The 20,575-nt window shown below is 40.8% G+C and overlaps 1 long non-coding RNA gene across 3 annotated transcripts in view; it reads left to right on the plus strand.

The window, feature by feature from the left end:
• Positions 1-1,105: 1,105 nt before the first annotated feature.
• The window catches only part of LOC117352620, a 44,175-nt gene continuing 24,705 nt past the window's right edge, over positions 1,106-20,575 (plus strand). Inside the window, exons 1-2 of one of the 3 annotated variants that reach the window (XR_004537738.1) lie at positions 1,106-1,367; positions 13,865-13,907. This is a non-coding gene — a long non-coding RNA (uncharacterized LOC117352620). The remainder of the gene's footprint in view (positions 1,368-13,864; positions 13,908-20,575) is intronic. The other 2 variants (XR_004537737.1, XR_004537736.1) reach the window with 2 other exon arrangements.

Here is a 20,575-nt window from a genome sequence, read left to right on the forward strand (position 1 = left end):
TACTTGGTCTCCCACTTCAAACTAGACTGCTCCACCAGGCCTACACGCAGAATACGCATGTTCAGCCACCCTACAATAAAAACCTGCCAATACAAAAGATTCCTTGACAGAATGCTGGCCTTCCAAGCAAGCCTACAGAACGACTGGCTAAGCAGCACCATCATGCACTCCTCATCCTACCTCAACTTCAGAAAACTAATCAAAACCAACCTGTTCAACCGATTCTTGACCAGGAATGCCTAAAGTCTTCACTGCTTTCCCACACTATATGACCTACCCTTCTTTGTAAATCTCCTCGACCTACATCCTTTTGACCAAAATCTCCCAAAGCCTTCACTACTTACCCCATACTGTACGACCTGCTCCCTATTGACTCACTCTTATTGCAAACCGTCCCTACAATGTTAACTTACTCTATACAAACAGTCATGCACTCAAAGCCTTCTTGTTTCTGTTTTTTCGCTGTATGTTCCAGCTCTTCTATTTTGCACTGCACTGAATTGTACTAAAAGACTTCATTGTTTTTTTTCGCTGTATGTCCAGCTCTTCTTTATTGTAAACCGCCTCGAACTAACTTGGCTTTGGCGGTATATAAACAATAAATTATTATTATTATTATTATTATTATTATATAAGCCATCTTCATGAAAGAACATCTTTAAACTCACCAGAAAATGTCCATTCTATGGGAAAAAAAGACCAATGGATGTTCCTACCAAATTCAAATTGGTGACCAACAGGCTTTCCTGCCTCATTCAACTCAAGCCCCAATCAATCATGGTTTGAAGATTTACTATATATATATTGTGACCAGTCAGACTCTGTGCCTGATGTGTTCCCAGCTAGAAACCTCAGAAGAGGCAGAGACAGGGTGTTCTCAAGCCTCGCAAAGCCCACCAGCCTAGGTTCCAGGAGTACACTAGGGAGGAATCCGCTGAGGATGATGTTCTATCTGATTATTCAGAAGCTGAGGACATGGTAACTCAGCCCAGCTTTGTTAGGTTTGCTCCTAAGCCTGTGAATATTAGGTTTAGACAGGGATACTGCTGTAAGAAAACCTTGCAGTTACCACAACATCCACAGGGGGAACCAAAGAAAGCCTCAGAACAGCACAGGCACACTGAGAGCAGGGTGTGGCTTTCACTCTGAAAAGCCAGCTGCTTGCCCGTCAGAATCAGAAAGGCCAAGGAAGGGAAAAGGTCCTCTCTCCCAGGCTCAGCAGTCAGACAGACCAGAGCAACTGAATGGCTTGGAACCCATGGAAGTGGATAATTTAGCTACATGCCAAGAAGCTGAGGCCATACCTCAAGTGGAAGAAATGGAGGTTTGTGAACATGTATTTCCAGGACCTGAAGCAATGGAAATAGGTATTGCCTGCAAGGCTATTAACTGAAAAACTGTGCTTTCTTTTGTGGAGAAGTTTTCCAAGCCAGCCACTGCTTTAAAGTGAACTGTTGGGTTTTTAAAATTATGTTTTGTAGTTTTGCATGGGCAATTACCAGGGTTTGTGTTGCAGCACTAGTGAGGCCCAATGCAAAGCCCCAGGTGGGGGCAGGGCTCTTTAGCTGCAATGTTATAAAGGACTGTTGCTGGTGCTTTCACTGTTTGTTCTACTGGAGAAATGTTTTGGGGTTTTTTTTGGATTGCATTGCTTTTGGTTTGAGTGCAGTAATATACAGGGACTAAGAACTGTTCTGATGGAGGGAGACGTTTGTCAAGATATCGGGTAGGAATATTTGAATGTTTGAACATTTATGTGAAGACAAACTTGGCATTTTTTCTGCCCCAGCTCAGGAGCAGTGAGCTGAGGGCCTCCTGGACTTTTTCTTTTTTGTTGAATTTGTGTGTTTGGTAGAAATTATTACACCGTGCTTGGTGAGATTAACTCTCTCCATAGTACAGCCTAGGCCCAGGTGAGGCCTAGCTTTAGAAAGCTGTGCTGCACTTGTTATAGCAAAGGGACTGTGTATATCCTGATTTGCAGACCAGGATTGTTGCTTTGAGGTTTTTCCTTTTTTGTTTTGGTGGAATAAAGAACCCTGGATAAGATTTGACTAATTACCTGGTTTACTCTTGACTGTTTCATCTGATATTTTGCCTGTGGGGACTGTCTCCTTATTGAGCAGCATGCCAGCACAGTTTTCCTGTGGTCCACTTGGGGCACTATCAGCCTAGTCCAGGGCCCGGTGGAATATATATATATACATACACAGTATATAAAGACAAACAGCAGACCTCACAGCATACCCTGAAGAAATTCACAATATGATGGCTGAAACCTCGGTTCTACTTGACCAGACACAATGAGACCCAGAAAACTACAACAAGCGTGATGCCAACCATGGAAGCTTAAGAGAACGTTTCAAACAATGTTTGTTATTCCTATTTATAACTGCCTCAGCAGTTGACCTGGATAATTTGCAGTCTCTAAAATCTGTCTGCTCTGTATTTAAGGATACGTGGAGGGGCATAATCAAACTTCCATGGACATCAAAATAATATCATGCAGCCATAACTGATAGTATGTCTATAAGAAATGCAGCAATTGATTATGGCATAGCTATACATCTAAAAGATTGCTGCCAGTATTTAGGTCAATAAAACCCTGGTATAAATAGGATATGCCTAAGATTAGTGCACCTAAGTCAATTTTAGGCACCGCTAGAGACTACTCTATAAACAGTGCCTAACTTAAGATTGACATGTGCTATGTGCCACATTCCTCAGAGCCTGTTTTAGGCACCATTTATAGAACTGGAGCCTAAGTGCTCATGCACTAAGCACATGCTGAACAGTTAGTGCACAGCAGCGTGGCCATGCTAACTCTCCACTCCAAACCCCACCCCTATGAGCGTCAGGAGCAGCACGGGGCCATTCAAAGTGGCGCTCTGAGCTAACTGCTAGCGCAGTTTGATGGAAGAGGCCCTTTATTATTTAGTGCATGGGCAGCACTTGCACATGACAAAATTACTTCAGGTTGCCGAAGCGTGCCCTGCGGTGTGCCATTTTTTTTTTTTTTTTGCTACAGTAAGCACTTATTACACTGTGCTGCAGCTTTGAAAAAGAGCCCATAAATCTTTTTTAAAAAATCATGCTAACAAGCCAAGGGTCCCTTTTATCAACCTGTGCTAGAGATTTTTAGCACAAGCTGGCACAGTAATGCTCTGACGCTCATAGAATTCCTAAGAGCATCGAAGCACTTACCTCGCCAGCCTGTGCTAAATACCTCTAGCACAGCTTGACAAAAGGGGTGGGGGTGGGTATAAATTCTTGTTAGCTAATGTAAGGTCCCTTTTATCAAACAGTAGAGTATTTTAGTGCAGGCTGGTGAAGTAAATACTCTGAGGCTTATTCCAGGGGTGTCCAATGTCGGTCCTCGAGGGCCGCAGTCCAGTCGGGTTTTCAGGATTTCCCCAATGAATATGCATGAGATCTATTTGCATGCACTGCTTTCAATGCATATTCATTGGGGAAATCCTGAAAACCTGACTGGACTGCGGCCCTCGAGGACCGACATTGGACACCCCTGGCTTATTCAATTCCCATAAGCATCGACCTACATAAAAATGTTCTACCGTAGCTTGATAAAATAGGGATATCCTTACCATACAGTGCTATACAAATCTTGTGTTTTGATATACTATAAATCACTAGTGTTTAAGCCTGTTACATTAACGGGTGCTAGAATAGATTAGTTTGATCCAGTATGGTTATTTTTCTTAAGTCTCACCCCCCATATTCAGGCTCCCATTTCCCTTTTTACCTTCCCTATTGCCACGTTTTTTCACCAATTTAAAAATCTGTCCCCTTTCTTTGTTCTTCACCTCCTTAGAACTCCCTCTCCATTCCCCTTTCCCCATCAACCTTTGATTCTGCATCTTCACTTATTCTTTCAGTTTCTGTCTTCAGCCCCTTTCTCTCGCATGCCTCCATTTTAGCCCCCAAATTCAGTCCCAGCCCAAGCTCCAAACCACTTTTTTAACCCCCCCCAGCCCCCTTCTCCCATCTTTTCCCTTTCAGCCTCCAGCCCCAGCTCCCTTTTTTCACATGCCCCTTTTGCAGCCTTCTTCTCACACATATCCCCTTTTCTAGCCCTAGCCACCTTCTTTTACACATCCCCATTGTCGGCTCCCAGCTCCTTTCTCTAACTTGTTCCCTTTTTACAATACCGACCCCAGTTCCAGTCCCCCCCTTCTCCTACCTAACCCTTTTTTTCAGCCCCTAGTTCTCTTCTCCTATTTGAGCCTTTTTCTTATGTCTTACCCCATTACCTTCCCTATTTTCACCTCCATAGAACTCCCTCTCCATCCCCCCTGACAGCATATCGTGTGCTAAGACACTTCCCTGCTCGGCATTTTTATTGTACTGCACATGTGTTTGAGGCACGGTGGCACGGAGTTTCAATCACGCATGTGCTACTTAGGCAGTGGTTTTTAACCTGGGTTCGACCGAACCCCAGGGGTTCAGTGAGTCAGTCTCGTGGGTTCGGCGGAGGTCAAAACACACCTCCGACTCATATAGCGCTTCGGTCACGTTCAATCATCTATCAGTTATTCAGTGATTTTGATCAAGGCTGATCATGTACTCGGTTTCTTGATCTATCAATCTGTAACTAACGCCTTATATACATCAATCAATTCCTGATCATAATTTGCGATTTAACTGATAGATGATTGAACGTGACCGGAGTGCTTATGATTCGTGATGATACACCCCACTTGTCCATAATTGGCTGCAGGTGATCACGCAACATCACTTGGCTTATCTGTGCTGCAGGGGATTTGAAGCGCACAGTAGTCAAATTGTAACTGTTGTGATGGTACGTCGTGTGATACCTATCTTAATATTTTAATCCCTTACTAACTATGTCGAGCAAAATACGAAAGTGGTCGGACGAATATGTACAATATGGATTCACATGTATAACGGAACGTGATGGGAGTCAGCGTCCTAATTGCATGATTTGCAATGCCAAGTTGAGTAATTCTAGTCTAGCTCCGGCAAAACTAAGGGAATAAAGAAAGATTCGGTGAACACGCATATAAAACTGGTGGGGTTCAGTACCTCCAACAAGGTTAAGAACCACTGTACTAAGGGTTTTATTATTATTGATATGTATAGAACATGATAATAATAATGGTGGTTCCTGTTTTAACTACTTCCTAAATTTTCTTTACTGTACTAATAGAAATAAAGCAAAAACTGTGTCTGAGGTATAAGCAGAACTGATTTTCACAGTGAAAATGTAAAAAAAAAAAAAAAAAAAATGCAAGCAGAGCATACTAAATGCAAATATAATGAGATAGTTATAATACCCTACTCAGTATGACTCCTGTTGGGGGATGTACTTGGAATATTTAAATGAAAGTACTTCTCTTTTCTAATAACCTCCACTTTCAAGATTATAATTGCAGTCAGTGCTTCCCTGTGAATTATAGGGCAAGTTGCAGAACCTAGTAGAAAACATGTCACTTAAATGTTAAGAACAGATCCATGTAAGCATTCCTTAACAATATGCACTTTAGGTGAACAGAGAACTACATTCTGAATGTTTTCCTTTCTTTTTCTCTCTAATTTTATGTCACTTCTATTCATATATAACTTGTGAATATCCAAGTTTATTGGTAGTGATTGCATTTTGAGGTAGTTAGATCACTTGTAATATGAAAGCTAAGTAAATACAGTGCTGGGTCAGATTTTAATGAAAAATCAAAAATTCATTATGTTATCTCAAGCCGAGAACATGTAATGTGAGTTTTGAGAACTGTTTGTGAGGTACTTAAACATGTGTTCGCTGACCTAATGATGAATGAGATAGAGATCATTTAATACTTTTTACTGAAAGGTAAGGCGATATCTTTTTTTTATAGTATCTTAAGAGACCACACCTTCACCTTTACACCTCAATCTATGAACCATTGGGGTTCTATCCTAACGACCACACTTTCTGAAATAGACTGGGAACTCTTCTGGTCATCTACAAACCGTCCTCTATTATCTGCAAGAGTTTCACAATCAATGTTCTTTGTTATGTGGAATGCTATATGGACTCCATTTCGAATGTAGAAAGCGAAACTGAAACAAGATCCTACTTGCTGGAACTGTTTGAAAGAGCCTGGAACTCTTGATCACATGCTTCTTCACTGCACTATGGTTCATTCCTTTTGGATTCGTATATGGGACACTATAAAATCTATTACCAAATGTTCAGAAGATATTTCCATGGACATTATAATCCTTCGTTCTCAACACCCTTGTTTTGCACTATCAAACTGTCCTCCTAAACTCATTGACACCATGTTTGTGACAGCTCTTATGCACATTTTGAAAAATTGGAAGTCATCCACACTACTAGACTACACCTTTTGGTGGAACTCTTTGAGCATGTACCACAAATTCGAATCATATGCATATGAAAAGAATATGATATCCCGTTTCTCTACAAATTTGGTGCGAAATAAATCACCTTGGTCATTCTTAGATTCATATGTTCACTCTGCCTCGTAGACACTTCTGCCACTCTCTCACTCTCTCTCTCTCTCTCTCTTTCTCTATCTCTCTTTTTTTTTTTTTTTTTTTCTTTTCCTTTCTTTTATTTCATCATCTTTGCTTCATCTATCCTTTCTATTTCTTTTCTTAGCAGTTTCAAATACATTGAATTCTTCTTACTAGTCTGTTATATGCAAATGAATGCAATTATGGTTTCTCTTGTTTATACATCACTATTTTTTTTTATTCAATCTTTATGTACTTGAACTGCTTTTTGTATATTATTTATAAATATTCAATAAAATTATTGAAATAAAAAAAAAAAAATACTTTTTTCATTAGTAAATTAAAGGCTTTTTTTTTTTTTTTTTTTTGCAAAAGAAATTAAAAACAGACATAAACATGATATATTTATTATATTCCAGTAAAGTACCATTTTATTGCTCAAGAGTTTACCACTATGGTCTCCTTTTACTAAGGTGTGCTAGCGTTTTTAGCATATGCAGGAAATTACCGCACACTATGCTTCTAGAACTAACGCCAGTTCAATACTGGCATTAAGGTCTAGCGCACGCGGCAATGTAGCGCGCGCTATTCTGCGCGTTAAAGCCCTAGCGCACCTTGGTGAAAAGAGCCCTATGTTCACTAATTTGCAGTGAAACTTTCAGTGAATTTACTACTGCATCCAGGAATATCAGACATGGTTCCTGCAAGAGCCCTATGTAGGGTCCATCCTCTCATATATTTGGAATCAAACTGCAAATGTTAGAAGTTCACAGCAGGGTTCCTCTATCAATCACTGGGATGTACCCTACCAGTATGGTGTTTTGATCTAAATGAGCACAGCTGTGATAGATGAATTTGCATGCCCCCCCCAATAAACAATGAGGATAACACTTCCAAACAGAGGCAATGTGGGTATTCCAAAACCTGGAATGGTGAAGCACATGTAGTACCGAAGTCCCCACAGAAACACAAGTCTGACCTCTATGGGTGTTCTGCCCACATATTTATCTCGCAAGGGTATATAGAAGTCACCTCCACCAAAGCTCTACTTTATTACATACACATCAAATAATACATCAGATAATACCAAGCAATGCAGATAGACATCAGATAATATACAAGAAATAGACACTAAACAAAATACTTCACCATGTTTGGCACGCCCCCTTCCAACACTGATTGGGAATCTGTTCGATGAAGGGAAGAGACCCAACCCACAGTTCCTGAGGCTGCAGCAAGATTCAAAGTCCAGTCTGTGACTCTCAGTCTTTTATAGCACAGAAAGTGCTGAATTTCTTACACATACACAGACACTGCTGTTTCTGCAGTAACAACAAGTGTCTCCCTTATCTCCTAACTTTCACAGATGGAATGTTAAACCGCTGCTCAAACCCTCCCTTATCCCTGTAGCCTGACAGCCCTTCCTCGGCAAGACATGAAACAATATAAGATATATAACGCAAGTTGATAACGACTTATGGAAGTAACCGGCACAGATGTAAAGCAAGACTTGCTTCACAGCTGTAAAGCAAGAAGGGTCAGCTAAAAAGCAAGCAGACATGAAGATTCACATCTAATAGCCAAAGTGACTACTTGCCATGCCCTGGCCAGCCATGGGCATAACAATGGGTGGTAGATTGTGGAGGGAGAAAGGACAAAAAGGTCAAAGGCTAGGTCAGTAGTGTATGGAACATACCCTTTCCAAAAGATGAACCTGAGTTGTTTCCTCCACAGCTGATGCCTAAAGGATGACAGAAGATGAGACAGAGGAGGAGAAAGAACACACTGCAGATAACTGTAGCTCCTTGGATGAGGGGAAGGAAGAAGAAGATGACAAGAAGAGAGCCATGGATCAGGCAGCAGCCCCATCCCAACAACCAGCCCCAGAAGGGGGTTATAAGGGGTCGTATCTGGTGGTTATCAGACAGGACTTAACAAAAACTTTGGCTCCTTTACGCTCTACAAAGTAGAAATTTAAACTGATTTGCCATCTCTCTGCCTCCTACATACCCACCCTTCTCTGTGAAACTATTGCTGGAATGTGATGCAGTGGTTAAAGCTACAGCCTCAGCACCCTGAGGTTGTGGGGTCAAACCCACGCTGCTCCTTGTGACCCTGGGCAAGTCACTTAATCCCCCCCATTGTCCCAGGTACGTTAGATAGATTGTGAGCCCACCGGGACAGAGAGGGAAAAACTGCTTGAGTACCTGAATAAATTCAGGTAAACCGTTCTGAGCTCCCCTGGGAGGACAGTATAGAAAATTGAATAAATAAACAAATAAATAAATACTGATATTTGACAACATTTGCTTTTGTCTGATCTGAAGGAGGGGTTGCCTTTGAAAGCTAACCATAAAATGTGGTGTTTGTCAAATAAAAAAAGGTATTACCTTATTTCCTTGTTTTATTTCTGAATATTACCTTAAAAAGTGGACTAACATGGTCACCACACCACTTCTCAATTACATGAAGTCATAATTTTCTTAAAACCCTGAAATATTATATATATATTTATATTTTATTGATTTTAAGATTTGACAATTTTCAAATTCCAAATTAAAATAAAAAAATACAGTATAACCACAATCAAACATAGACTTAAGATTTAGGGATTTAAAAAAGATATTACAAAGTATAGTTAGTCCACCATTAAATGGAGGTGGAGCTGGTGATTAGCTGAAATTTTTAACAAATAAGCAAATAAAACAAAAGGAAAATGAAGATGTGGTCTAATTGCTCTTGAACTATTCTTTCTGAGCTAAGAGCCAGCCGTACCCATAATTACTCAAGAATTACTCTTAGGGGAAATAAATTTAGAAAGCTGCTGTGGCTCATAGAAGACATACCTGTCCTCCTTATAAACCAATACACATTTACAGGGGACACGTAGAACAAAAGTAGCCCCTAACTGAGTAACCTGTGGTTTCAAAATAAGAAACGTCTTTTCTGGGTAGAGCGAGATACATCAGGAAACATTCTGATAGTATCAGTCAAAAATGGAACATCTTTATATTAAAAAAAAAAACAATTTTAACATCCATTCTCTATCAGAATCAATGGCAAACTGTACCATCAATGTAGAGGCAACCTGAACCTCAGTCTACGACTTCTCAAGGAAATTAGTTAAATCCAAACTATCAGCAGATAAATTCTACTGGTTTGGATTTTGAGACTTAACTCTCTTTGGAAGGTAATAAATCTTTGAGAGAGGTGGATAAGAGGTTTCTGGCACCTTCAGAATCTCATTCATATATCTTTTAAACATAACTGAAGCAGTTATTGGAAAATCTTTGAGGAAGTTAATGATCCGCAGATTACATCTCCTGATGAAATTTTCCAGCATTCCTTGCTTGAAATGTAAATTTGCACTATCTTTAATGCAAGTTAAAGCTTGTGCTTCCAAAGTTTTCATCCAAATTTCCAAATCTTCAGATTTATTTTCCAAAGTTGTTACTTTATTTTTAAATTCCAGATTTTCTGAAAGTACCTTAGTACAATGAGTAGAAAGTTGCTGTAATTGGTTCCCCAGTGAGGCTTGCAAATTAACAATAGCATTCCAAATTGATTCTAAGTTGATTACCTCAGGTCTCTGTAGGGGAAACAGCTCTGTTCTAGGAGTCCCTGTTGCAAGCAAAGTACCTGTATCCACAGCAGCTACCGTAAAAACTTCATGGGTCAGCCGAACTCCCCCCACCGATCGCTGCGATGGCATCTCAAAAAGCTCCTCCTGCCTCAAACCAGAGCCGGATCACCCGCTCTCCACAACCAGCAGGATCATGTCCCGACCTGGGAGTATTAATCAATAGGACATTGAAGCCGTCAGCACAATGCGCGGCGGCAGCGAAGAACGCGAATAGAATGCTAGGCGTGATAAAGAAGGGACTCACGAGTAGATCGGAGAAAGTTATAATGCCGCTTTATAGAGTGATGGTCAGACCACACTTGGAATACTGCGTCCAGCATTGATCTCCATACCTAAAGAAGGATATAAAACTGCTAGAGAGGCTGCAGAGATGAGCAACAAAGATGGTGAAAAGTATGGAGAACCTGGATTACGAGGAAAGACTTAAGAGACTGGGGTTGTTCTCCCTAGAGAAAAGGAGACTGCGAGGGGATATGATCGAGACTTTCAAAATACTGAAAGGAATCAACAAAATAAAGCAGGAAAAAAACATTATTTATAATGTCCATTATGGCATGGACAAGAGGACATGGGCTGAAGCTAAGGGGGGACAAGTTCAGGACAAATATCAGGAAGTTCTGCTTCATGCAATGAGTGGTGGACACCTGGAATGCTCTCCCAGAAGAGGTAATTGCGGAATCCGCCATTCTAGGATTTAAGGGTAAGTTAGATGTACATCTCCTTATGAGTGGCATGAAGTGACATGGGTAAGGGTAAGCTAGATGCACTTCTCTTTACGAGAAGCTTAAAGCGATATGGGGACTAAAACTATGCCAGGGTACACCGCGTGTGTGGATCGTCAGACTTGATAGACCTAGGGTCTGTTCCGGAGATGGCGCTTCTTATGTTCTTATGATGGCTCTTCCACTGCCTCGGGACGGGTCGGTGGTGTGCGCTCATCCAGGGACAGAATAGCGCCCTCAAAGGAAAACTCCTGAACCTCAGCCTGCGCTCGTTCTCCAACCGAGGAAGTTCCCGGTTGTGGTGTTCATGAGCCATGCTCGACAAAAACGTCCATCGGGCCAGACTGCAGCACAGTTTCGTTCGGGAACACCCGGAGCTTCGACTTCCTCTTTACAATTAGGTAAGTGGGGAAAAATTCTAAAGTCCAACGGGACGGCATCTCCTCGAGAACCTCAGATCGCCATCTTGGTCAAGCTCCTCCTCCCTCCGAAAGATTTGTAGTATAATCAGAAGAATGTAAGGAAATATGGGTGCTAAACAAAACCATTTGCTGCTGCTAAACAATTAACAGAACTCTTGAAATAAGTGGACAAGAAATTAATATTATCAAAACTTTCTCTCTGAAATGAAAATCATAAATTATAGAGCATCTTGAGATATGTTTGCTAACAGATTGCTTAGGGAACTCTCATTACTATGCTGAACTGGAAGCAAAGCTTCATAGAGACAGAATCTTATCTCTGTGGAAAGGAAGATACATTTTTACATGCTTATAATAAAATGTTACAGAAAGATTACAAATTATGGAAAAAAATGTTTGACTATTAGAAAGAAGTAACAAGAAAAGGGACATCAGTAAAATCATTTGTTTTTGTTCTTAAACCAAAGTGGTTTATAAGCAACAGGGTTGGGTGTTTGTTTTTTTTAATCTTCTGAGTTGGAAATATATTGTGAAAAATAATTTTCTCAAATAAAAGAAAACCAACTTCCAATTAAAAGAAAGTACTGTCACATTTCTCTAAGGAGATGCTCTGATTGTCTCATCAATGCAATACAGATGTTCATTTCAGGTTAAAATGGTTAAGGAAAATGCAAATCCATTTTCTTAGTGTTGTTTCTTTTGGTGGTTGTGTCTGTTAAAGGCCAGTATTGCCCCTCAGAGAAGAAATATAAAAGATGTTAATTTCCTTTTACCTTACTGAATGAACTTGAAAATTGATAGTGTCCATATGGAACTACTGAATGACTATGCAGTAAATTCCACTATAATTAGTTAAGCAAGGTCTGTTATAAAATTCCTAGTGATACAAAATGCAATGCAACTTAATCACTTTGAGGCAGAATGAAACATTTTGCCTTAGATGTGGCCCCTGAGATGCTACAAGTTTATCAGTGAGACTTCTTTTCAATGACTTTCACCGTACAAAATGTTGAAGAATTATCCCCCTCTTCTACGAAACCGCGCTAGTGGTTTTTAGCACAGAGAGCTGCACTGAATGGCCCGCGCTGCTCCCGATACTCATTGAGTTCCTATGAGCGTCGGGAGCAGCGCAGGCCATTCAGCGCGGCTCCCCGCACTAGAAACTGCTAGCACAGTTTCGTAGAAGAGGGGGATATGTAAAAAAAAAAATAATTATATCTGTACATCTCTCTGAGGGCAAATTCACTAGAAAAGGAGGTGCTACTCAGAATGGTCAGTGGCAAAAGGAAGCAGGAGAGACCAAAGGCCCATTGGCTGAATACTATCAAGAATGACATGGGAATGAACATCAAGCAATTGAAAGAAGTCGTGGACAACAGGGAAACATGGCAAGAACTGGCCTACAGATTATCCAAGAGTCGGACACGAATGAATGGATAGTAGCAGTGCAGCAGATGAAACCAGGGCCCCACCCTGTTTAGCTTTTCTTTCTTCTTTTTGCTGGGGGAGGGGGGTCTCAGTGAGTGTCTCATACATTAGATTGATGTGATTCAGTTTATGTTATTTGATTCTTCATGTTTAGTGTGCATAAGGCGAGTTAAATAGAGGGAGTTTATGTTTCTTTGTGTCTTGGTAAGAGACATGTTGGTTTGACAGGAGACTTAGAACTTTATGGACCCAACACAGCCCTCAGGGGTTGGCCCAGTAGATGGCACTCATTGAGAGACTCTTCAAATCACAAGGCTTAATGGCTGGATTGAAGAGGGTGTATAAACCACCAAAGACGCTGTGGAAACTTGCAAATTATTGAGTAAGACATAATTTTCCCCTCTTTCATCCAAAATCTCTACCTTCATCCATCCATAACTCTACTACCCCACCTTTTATTTATTCAATTTTCTATACTGTTCTCCCCAAAGGAGCTCAGAATGGTTTACATGAATTTATTCAGGTACTTAAACATTTTTTCATGTCTGTCCCAGTGGGCTCACAATCTATCTAATGTACCTGGAGCAATTTGGGGATTAAGTGACTTGCCTAGGGTCACAAGAAATGGAATGGGTTTGAACCCATAACCCCAGGGTGCTGAGGCTGTAGCTTTAACCTCTGCACCACACACTCCCCATTTAGTTCCCCTCTACCATACAAGCTATGAATCACATAACTCCACACACACAAACTTGCATAAACACATCTGAGGTTTATCATTGATAAATGTCTCTATCTAAATGTTTTGTGAGTTGTATCTCTACAGCCCATTTTGTCTTGCCAGTGATCTAAGTTTAAATTAATATCATAATGTTGTGTCTTAACTGAAAAATTGGGATACTACTTTGGATTTACTCAGTTAAGATGATTGAGGGAGCATTCCAAACTAATTTTCCCCAACTTACCCTAATTCACCTTTGAAAAATACATAGAAGCATCACATTCTCATAAAAAAAGTAATTTCAATAATGTATGACTGAAGTTCTCAGTAAAGGTTACATGGATTAAAGATATTACTAGGTGTTTAATCATAATTTCATAGATTAAAAGCAAAGTGGCTTCAAATAATAAAAATCTATGCTTTACTTTCTTAGGAAGTAAAGTAGAAGAAAGGAAAAAGTATAGAACTACAAGCTGGTAAGTTTGACTTCTGTGGTAAGCAAATTAATGGAAATGTTTTTAAAACAGAGAATAGTGACTTTTCTGGAATCCAGTGGATTACAGAACTTGAGGCAAAATGGATTTAGCGGGTCTTGTCAGACAAATCTGATCAATTTCTTTGACTGGGTGACCAGAGAATTGGATAGAGGGAGTGTGCTAAATGTGGTGAATTTAGATTTAGAAAAGCCTTCAACAATGTTTCACACAGGTGTCTAATAAATAAGCTGAATGCCCTCGGTATAGACCCCAAACTGACGGACTTGATCAGAAACTGGTTGATTTGAAGGTGATAGAGTATAGTGGTCAATGGAGATCACTCTGAGGAAAGGGATGTTACCCATGGTGTGCCTTGAGGTTCGGTTCTTGGGCCTGTTCTTTTTAACATTTTTGTAAGCGATATTGCTGAAGGGCTTTTGGGTAAGATTTGCCTCTTTGCAGATAATATCAAAATCCGCAATATAGTAGATACCCATGATGGTGTAAATAACATGAGGAAGGGCCTAGCAAAGCTTGAAAAATGGTCTGAAATTTGGCAGCATAGATTTAATGCTAAGAAATGCAAGGTCAATCATTTGGGTTGCAAAAACCTGAAGGAATGGTACATTTTAGGGGCGAAGAAATGTTGTGCATGAAAGAGGAGTGGGACTTTAATGTGATAGTATGTGATGATCTTAAGATGGCCAAAGAGGTTGAAAAGTTGATGGCAAAAGCTAGAAGGATGCTAGGGTGCAAAGGTAGAGGTATGGCCATTAGGAAAAAGGAGGGTCACTCGGAGAAATTGAAAGGGGACAGGTTTAGAACAAATGCTAGGAAGTTCTTTTTTACCCAAAGGGTGGTGGACACATGGAACACGCTTCCGGAGGAGGTGATAGGCCAGAGCACTTTACAGGGGTTCAAGGAAGGTTTGGATAGGTTCCTAGAGGATAGGGGGATTGAGGGGTACAGATAGAACTAGAGGTAAGTTATAAAAGTGGAGGAAAACCACTTCACAGGTCATGGACCTGGTGGGCCACCGCGGGAGCGGACCGCTGGGCGAGATGGACCTCTGGTCTGACTTAGTGGAGGCAACTTCTTATGTTCTTATGATGCCTCTGTATAAGAATCTGGTGAGACCTAATTTAGAATATTGTCTAAATTCTAGAGGCCGCTCCTTCAAAAAGATATAAAAAGGATGGAGCTGGTCCAAAGGAAGGCTACTAAAATGGTGGTCTTCGTGATAAGGCGTATGGGGACAGACTTAAAGATCTTAATCTGTATACTTTGGAGGAAAGGCGAGAGAGGGTAGATATGATCGAGTCGTTTAAATACCTACATAATATAAATGTGCATGAGTCAAGTCCCCATCCCCGCAGCGAGTACTATTTTTCTTTCCCCGTTTCGGCGGGCTACCCGCGGCTACTCGCAGGTAACAACCACCATGTCATTCTCTACTGTGTATGTTCCAGTTTAGCAGGAACTTGTCCAACTTTGTCTTGAATCCCTGGAGGGTGTTTCCCCCTATAACAGACTCCAGAAGAGCATTCCAGTTGTCTACCACTCTCTGGGAGAAAATGAGCTTCATTTTATGTTTGTACAGAATCTATCCCCTTTCAACTTTAGAGAGTGCCCTCTCATTCTCCCTACCTTGGAGAGGGTAAACAATCTGTCTTTATCTGCTAAGTTTGTTCCCTACAGTATTTTGAATGTTTTGATCATGTCCCCTCTCAGTCTCCTCTTTTCAAGGGAGAAAAGGCTCAGTTTCTCCAATCTCTCACTCCTCCAGCCCCTTAACCATTTTAGTTGTTCTTCTTTGGACACTTTCGAGTAGTACCATGTTTTTCTTCATGTACGGCGACCAGTGCTGAATGCAGTTCTCCAGGTGAGGGTACACCATGGCCCAGTACAGATCTGTTTGTGTTCCCCTTCTTTATCATTCCTAGCATTCTGTTTGCCCTTTTTGCTGCCGCCGCACATTGTGCAGACGGCTTTATCGACTTGTCGATCAGAACTCCCAAGTCTCTTTCCTGGGAGGTCTCTCCAAGTATCGCCCTGGACATCCTGTATTCGTGCATGAGATTTTTGTTACCGACATGCATCACTTTACACTTATCCACGTTGAACCTCATTTGCCATGTCGATGGCCATTTCTCGAGCTTGATTATGTCTCGTTGCAGATCTTCGCAATCCCCCTGTGTCTTCACTACTCTGAATAACTTTGTATCATCTGCAAATTTAATCACCTCATTCATCATACCAATGTCCAGATCATTTATGAAGAGCACAGATCCAAGCACCGAGCCCTGCGGCACCCCACTGGTGATGCTCTTCCAGTCCGAGTATTGTCCATTTACCCCCACTCTCTGTTTCCTATGCTCCAGCCAGTTTTTAATCCACGTGAGTATTTCACCCTCAATTCCATGGCTCGCAATTTTCCGAAGTAGTCATTCATGTGGAACTTTGTCGAACGCCTTCTGAAAATCCAGATATACAATGTCGCCCGGGTCGCCCTTGTCTATCTACCTGTTTACTCCCTCGAAGAAGTGCAGTAAGTTCGTCAAACAAGATCTGCCTTTGCTGAAACAGTGATGGCTTGTGCTCATCAGACCTTGTCCATCAAGATGATCAATGATGCGATCCTTTATCAGCATCTCTACCATCTTTCCCAGTACTGAGGTCAGACTCACTGATCTGTAGTTTCCCAGATCTCCCCCTCGATCCTTTTTTTGAAGATCAGCGTAACATTCGCCACCTTCCAGTCTTCTGGAATCTTTCCCAATTTGATCGACAAATTGGCTATTAGTTGAAGCAGTTCAGCTATAGGCCCTTTTAGTTCCTTGATGACCCTTGGATGGATGCCATCCAGTCCCGCAGATTTATCACTCTTAAGCCTATCTGCCTGCATACCTCTTCTAGACTGACCGTCAACCCTGTCAGTTTCCCATCTTCATTTCCAGCATATAGCTTGATGGGTTCCAGTATGCTGTGTATATCCTCTTCAGTAAATACAGATGCAAAAATGTGTTCAGTTTGTTGGCGATTGCTTTGTCTTTCTTTAGCACTCCTTTTATTCCATGGTCATCCAACGGTCCCACTGCTTCCTTCGTGGGTCGTTTCCCCTTAATATATTGAAAGAACGGCTTGAGGTTTTTTGCCTCCTTGGCTATTTTTTCCTCGTAGTCTGTTTTGGCCCCTTTTACCACCTTGTGGCACCTGCATTGATGTTGTTTGTGCTTATTCCAGTTTTCATCCATTCTTGACCTTTTCCATTCCTTAAACAAAGTTTTCTTGTCTCTGATCGCTTCCTTCACTCCACAGTGAGCCACACTGGTTCCTTGTTCTTTTTCCTCTTGGATCCCTTTGTTATTATAGATTTTGTCCTTAAAAAGGGACCAAGCTTACTCTAGCATTTTTACAGTGCTTATCCTCTTCTTAATCTTCTTCCCTACCATGTGTCTCATCCCTTTGTAATTCCCTTTTCGGAAGTTCAATGCCTTGGCCATCGTTCTGGTTCGATGCTTCGCCCCTGCGTCCAGGTCAAAGCGGATCATGTTGTGATCGCTGTTTCCCAGTGTCCCTTCTACTTCTACAACTTGTGCCGGTCCTCACAGTCCATTTAGAAGGACATCATATTTGTGAAGATCAAAGGAACCATGTAATCAGAGGGCTGAACATGTTGAAAATAACCATGGGGTTGACTCTCTGGAGGACCTTTCCAGACTAGTACAAAACCATTTTCTTTTTATATGCACAATTCATCAAGTCACTAGGCCTCGAGTATGAGTCGATGGCACCTAATAATAACAACAACAACAAAGGAGAAAGCAAAGAATCCTGCAGTAACCCGCAAGCAAGATTATAACTTTTTGATACTTTTCGGTGGAAAGAGACTGGAAAAAGAGAATTTGGATAAGAAAGATGAGAATCAGCCCCAAACTATACTTGAAATTCTAATTTCAGTCAGATGAGTTAGGAGCAGTTTGTGATCCACCAGATCAAAGGCAACTGACAGGTCCAACAAAACCAGCAGAGTGATTTTATTAGAAATGAGAGTGGCATGTAAGTTGCTTACTAGAGTTATAATGATGGTCTCTATACTATGCGATGTACAAAATTCAGCCTGCTTCAGATGCAGAATTAGTGATTGTTCAGTGTAGGAAGTAAGTTATTGGAGAACAAATTTTTCCAGAATTTTTGAAAGAAAATTGAGGTATGAGACTGGGCAATAGTTATTGGGGATATTGACATCTGAGGATTTTTTTTTTTAAAGAGTGGTGTGACAATAGCCCTTTTTCCAGTCAGAGAGAACAATTCTGAGTGATAAGCTATCCTGGATTTTTGAAAGAATGAAAGGCAAAAGGCCTTATGTGGTAGATTGCAGAACACTCCAAAGCCCAGGACAGGACATTTGTAACAGCAGCAAAAAAAGCCTAAACAAGAACAAAAGCAATGCCATAAACCATTAAATAGGTGCAAAAATACTAAACTCTTGACTCGAAATGTTAGAATACTCAGTAAAAGGAATACTTCTCACAATCTGATCATTTCATGTGCACAGTAAAGTGATTTCCTCAAGTCATAGCAATAATGGCCTATGGAATTGTGTTTGGTACTTCACTTATGCTTAACCCTTTCAGGACCAAGGGACATATTTGTCCCATAACTTTAAAATCCTATAAATTTTGATTGGGATAGTCTACAGTTCTAAATTTGATATGTACGGATTCCATATGATACTGCCTTTATGTAAACAAACTGGTTCCGACATTCATTCATTAGCGTCGTTGCCAGTTTGACGAGAAGATTCACTTGCCACACTGTCCATAAGCCAGAAGTGTGATTTAAAAAAAAAAAAATAATGATATTTCACAAAAAAAATCAATATTTTGGCATCTGCAAGCCCTTTTTACCATAAAAATGTCGTCAAAACCACAAAAATTGGCCTACGATCCTTATGGTCCTGAAAGGGTTAAGAGTCTGCTTAAAGATCATCCTTCTTATTATGACTGGAGTTGCTCTGCAAATGATTACAAGGAATTGGAAGAAATGGGACTGTTTAAATCTTCCATTTTGGCAGGAGACACTTTCCATGTACTATCGGTTTAAGAAAATGTTAGCAGAAAAATCAGGTGAATATCGAAACTTCAAAGAGATTTGGGGTCCATTAGAGTCTTATGTCAAACACCTTTAAAGTTCAAATTTTATTGTCTCTAGTGGAACTCACCAGATTTGAGAATATTTTAATCACTCTTCATACACATCCAAGATGAACGGGAGGGAAGGGCTGGAAGGGAGGGTTGTTTCATGTTTTCATGCATTATACGTAAGTGCTTTTATAGGATATTTCTGTTATTTAAGTTGTTGCACTTTGTACAAGCTGTTTTTACAAAATCAATAAACAGTTATAAAATGAAAATTGAATTTTCTTCTAAGAAATTATCCAAGCCTTTTTAAAATCCCGTCAAGCTAACTGATTTCAGCACATTCTCCGGCAATGAATTCCAGAGTTTAATTATACATGGTTTGAAAAAATATTTTCTCTGGTTTGTTTTAAATCTACTACACAATAATTTCATTACATGCCCCCTAGTCCTAGTATTTTTGGAAAGATTGAACAAGCATTCACATCTACCCTTTCCACTCCACTCAGTATTTTATAGACATAAGAACATAAGAAATGCCTCCGCTGGGTCAGACCTAAGGTCCATCGCGCCCAGCAGTCCGCTCACGCGGCGGCCCATCAGGTCCAGGACCTGTGCAGTAATCTTTTATCTATACCCCTCTATCTCCTTTTTCAGCAGGAAATTGTCCAATCCTTTCTTAAACCCCAGTACCGTTCGCTGCCCTATAACGTCCTCTGGAAGCGCATTCCAGGTGTCCACCACACGTTGGGTAAAGAAGAACTTCCTAGCATTTGTTTTGAATCTGTCCCCTTTCAACTTTTCCGAATGCCCTCTTGTTTTTTTATGTTCTGAAAGTTTGAAGAATCTGTCCCTCTCTACTCTCTCTATGCCCTTCATGATCTTGTAAGTCTCTATCATATCCCCTCTAAGTCTTCTCTTTTCCAGGGAAAAGAGACCCAGTTTCTCCAATCTCTCAGCGTATGAAAGGTTTTCCATCCCCTTAATCAGTCGTGTCGCTCTCCTCTGAACTCTCTCGAGTAACACCATATCCTTCTTAAGGTATGGTGACCAATACTGGACACAGTACTCAAGATGCGGACGCACCATCGCCCGGTACAGCGGCAGGATAACTTCTTTCGTTCTTGTTGTAATACCCTTCTTGATTATCCCCAGCATTTTATTCGCTCTCTTGGCGGCCGCTGCGCACTGTGCCGTCGGCTTCATTGTCATGTCCACCATTACCATTACCCCCAAGACCTCTATCATATCACCTCTGAGCCATCTCTTCTCCAAGCTGAAGAGCCCTAGCTGCTTTACCCTTTCCTCATACGGAAGGTGTCCCAAACCTTTTATCATTTTTGTCGCCCTTCTCTGTACCTTTTCTAATTCTGCTATATCTTTTTTGAGATACGGCTAATAGAACTGAATACAGTATTAAAGTTGTGGCGGTACCATAGAGCGATACAAGAGCATTATAACATTTTCATCTTTGTTTTCCATTCCTTTTCTGATAATTCCTAACATTCTATTTGTTTCTTAGCCGCT

Source organism: Geotrypetes seraphini, chromosome 1 (assembly GCF_902459505.1).
Source record: "Geotrypetes seraphini chromosome 1, aGeoSer1.1, whole genome shotgun sequence".
Lineage (NCBI taxonomy): Eukaryota > Metazoa > Chordata > Amphibia > Gymnophiona > Dermophiidae > Geotrypetes > Geotrypetes seraphini.